The 4,157-nt window shown below is 39.6% G+C and overlaps 1 non-coding gene across 1 annotated transcript; it reads left to right on the forward strand.

Moving 5' to 3' along the window:
• The first annotated feature begins 2,209 nt into the window (after window positions 1–2,209).
• On the forward strand, window positions 2,210–2,316 carry LOC137750807 (U6 spliceosomal RNA). The gene has a single exon (XR_011070590.1). It is a non-coding gene; the product is annotated as a U6 spliceosomal RNA (small nuclear RNA).
• Window positions 2,317–4,157: the final 1,841 nt, after the last annotated feature.

The raw sequence follows: 4,157 nt of genomic DNA on the forward strand, positions 1-4,157 counted from the left end.
TCTGGAGCCTCCCAGACCTGGTCCCTGCCCACATTCCCAGCTTTAAATCTGGTCCAGCCTATACTCTAACCATGAACACGCCAGGCAACTGCACTCTCTGCCCTCCCTCCCTCCCCTCGCTTAACTTGGCAGGTAGCTCCTCTTCTTCAAGCCTCAGTGAGTCACTGCCTCGGTGGGGAAGCCTTGTCCTGACTGCCATGATCTCCTCCTCTTACCCGATCAATTATTCTGGGCTCCTTACACTAAGGTGAGATTTGCTGGTCAGTTCCCCACCCCCTGCCCCACTGCGTAAATTCCTTGAGGGCAGAAATTTTAGTTTTTAACCTTTGTCATCTCAGAACCAAATACAACGCCTGGCACTTGGCAGATATCAAAATGTCAATATTTGTTGAGCAAATAAATGTTTGCGCAAGAAAAGAACCATAACAGGGCTGGATTACCCAACAGACTTTAGGGCTGGTACTGAAAGAGAGGAACCCCCCGAAATTATTTGGAAAGATTTTGATGTGTGATAGTTGAATAAAAGCAATGAGATCATCATTCTGAGAAAATAGAGGAAATGAGGATTTTGTTGGACTTCCTTACATTCCTCTTGCTGTCTAGGTTTTTTATTTCCTATTTTATTTTATTTATTTATTTATTTATTTATTTTTTAGAAGAATTTTTTAAAAACATTTTTTATTTCTTTAATGTTGTATCTATTTTATCTATTTACTTTTGGCTGCATTGGGTCTCTGTTGCTGTGCGCGGACTTTCTCTAGTTGCGGCGAGCGGGGGTCACTCTTTGTTTTGGTGCATGGCCCTCTCATTGTGGTGGCTTCTCTTGTTGTGGAGCACGGGCTCTAGGCGCGTGGGCTTCAGTAGTTGTGGCACACAGGCTCAGTAGCTGTGGCGCACAGAATTAGTTGCTCTGCGGCATGTGGGATCTTCCCGGACCAGGGCTTGAACCCGTGTCCCCTGCATTGGCAGGCGGATTCTTAACCACTGGGCCACCAGGGAAGCCCATATTTTCAATTTTATTTATTTTTTTATTTCATTTCATTTTCTTCCAGTTTTATTGAGATGTAATTGACATACAGCACTGTACAAGTTTAAGGTGTACAGCATAATGATTCGACTAATGTACATCATGAAGCAATTATCACAGTAAGCTTAGGGAACATCCCTCATGTCATATAGATACAAAAGTAAAGAAATAGAAAAAAAGTATCTTTTCCTTGTGATGAGAACTCGAGATTTACTCTCTTAACTTTCATACATAATACACAGCAATGTTCATCATATTTATCATGTTGTACATTACACCGCTAGTGCTCATTTATCTTATAACCGTCTAGGTTTATTATTATTATTATGTTCTCAATTGTATTTGTAATACTTGACACATGAAACTTGCTTTTGAAGAAATTTTAGGAATACTGAGGATATGAACAATTATATAACTCGTTATTAGCTTTTTAAAAAATTTTATTTATTTATTTTTGACTGCAATGGGTCTTCGCTGCTGTGCGCGGGCTTTCTCTCGTTGCAGCGAGCGTGGGCCACTCTTCTTTGCGGTGTGTGGGCTTCTCATTGCGGTGGCTTCTCTTGTTGCAGAGCACGGGCTCTAGGCTTGCAGGCTTCAGTAGTTGTCGTCCGTGGGCTCTAAAGCGCAGGCTCAGTAGTTGTGGCATATGGGCTTAGTTGCTCTGCGGCATGTGGGATCTTCCCGGACCAGGGCTTGAACCCGTGTCCCCTGCATTGGCAGGCGGATTCTTAACCACTGCACTACCAGGGAAGCCCTCATTATTAACTTTTTAGAAATTAGGATTTGCAGGAAAGATTTCTTTCATAGTTCTTCCCTTCCTTCCAAATACAATCTTAACCTCTGTTGATCAGATGTATGTTTTTAAGTTTTGTGTCTCCCTCTGTGCCTAGCTTCCATGGAGGTCTGCACTGAACCTGTGGCCCATATTTTATAATTATGCAATACTTTTCTGACTACTAACTTCTCAGATTATTATTTAACCTTCATTTTTCTTTTTTATTACTTTACTTTTCAAGCTTAACTGTACCATGGTTGTTGCTGCTTTTTTAGTTAACAGACTTTATTTTTTATAGCAGTTTTACAGAAACAGCAGGTTTATAGAAAAATTGAGCAGAAAGCACAGAGAGTTTCCATATATTCTCTCTTCCTTAAGTTTCTCCTGTTATTAAAAACTGGCATCGGGTGCTCGCTTCGGCAGCACATATACTAAAATTGGAACGATACAGAGAAGATTAGCATGGCCCCTGCGCAAGGATGACACGCACATTCGTGAAACGTCCCATATTTTTAAGAGAAATGAGTTTCAAGCATCTTTGTTGGAAACATTTTTGCTAAAGACATTAAAGCTGACTCTGGGTCTTACACAACTAAATTAGCTGGAGAAGATAGAATGCTCTTTTCGTATTTTTATTTGTTGTTAAGTATTAACCAGCAAGCAAATTTTAAGACCAGAAATTATTAACCCCATAATTCTATCTTTTTAATAAAATTTAATTCAATAAAAATTTTAATTTTTTCAAAAAAAAAAAACTGGCATTGGTGTAATACATTTGATACAGCTGATGACCCCATATAGGTACGTTATTATTAACTAAAGTTCATAACTCATTTTAGGGTTCACGCTTTGAGGTGTACAGTTCTATCAGTTTTGACAAATGTATAACATCATGTATTCATCATTTCAGTATCACACAGAAGAGTTTCACTGCCCTAAAAATCCCTGGTACTTCCCGCTGCCCCCCATCCCCACCTCCACACTTTGCTGTCTTTGCTGTTAGTTTTGTTTCTGTTTTGAATTACATAAGAAAAAGGACAGAGAGGAATCACAGTCATTTTATACTATCATCTTATTATGGAAACTTTCAAACATCCCTAAAGGTGCAATGAATGATCACCAGTATACCTTCCACCTGGATTCAACAATCATTAACATTTTGTCATTTTTATTCTCTATTATTTATTTATTTTCCTTTATTTTACATATTTTTCTGAACCATTTGCAAGTAAGTTGCAGACACTGTGGACAGTTGATCTCTAAATACTTCAGCATACATCTGTAAGAATAAAGACATTCGCCTATACAATGTCGATGCCATTATCATAGCCAAGGAAATTAACTGTAATTCTATACTGTCGTCTAATATTCAGTCCACATTCAAATTTCCCCAGGTGTCTTCAGAATGCCTTTTATGACTGTTTTGTTTTCTCAAACCAGGATGCCATTAAAATTCATGTTTGGCCTGTATTGTCTTTTTAGTCCATTTTCATTCAGAACTGTCCATTCATCTCTTTCCACCTTTTTTTTTTTAATTAATTAATTTATTTATTTATTTATTTTTGGTTGTGTTGGGTCTTCGTTTCTGTGCGAGGGCTTTCTCTAGTTGCGGCGAGCGGGGGCCACTCTTCATCGCGGTGCGCGGGCCTCTCACTATCGCGGCCTCTCTTGTTGCGGAGCACAGGCTCCAGACGCGCAGGCTCAGTAGTTGTGGCTCACTGGGCCCAGTTGCTCCGCGGCATGTGGGATCTTCCCAGACCAGGGCTCGAACCCGTGTCCCCTGCATTGGCAGGCGGATTCTCAGCCACTGCACCACCAGGGAAGCCCTCCATCTTTTTTTTAAATTGACATTCACTTTAAAAAATTTGTGTAGAATATACATAGCATAAAATTTTCCATCTTAACCTTTTTTTTTTTTTTTCTTGGCCATGTCTTGCAGCATGCAGGATCTTAGTTCCCTGACCAGGGGTCGAACACATGCCCCCTGCAGTGGAAGCGTGGAGTCTTAACCACTGGACCACCAAGGAAGTCCCTTAACCATTTTTAACTGTACTGTTCTTGATCCTATATGAAGAAAATCTTAAAGACTTCACCAAAAAACTATTAGAATTAATAGGCAAATTCAGTAAAGCTGCAGGATAGAACATAAAAGACCAGTAGGGTTTCTTTACACTAACAATGAACTTTCTGAACTGAATGACATTAACGTTTTTTATATTTATTTACTTATTTGTTTGTTTGTTTATTTATTTATTTAGGCTGTGCTGGGTCTTAGTTGAGGCACGCAGGATCTTCGTTGCAGCATGTGGACTTCTTAGTTACAGCATGCGGGATCTTTAGTTGCAGATGCAAACT

Source organism: Eschrichtius robustus, chromosome 16 (assembly GCF_028021215.1).
Source record: "Eschrichtius robustus isolate mEscRob2 chromosome 16, mEscRob2.pri, whole genome shotgun sequence".
Lineage (NCBI taxonomy): Eukaryota > Metazoa > Chordata > Mammalia > Artiodactyla > Eschrichtiidae > Eschrichtius > Eschrichtius robustus.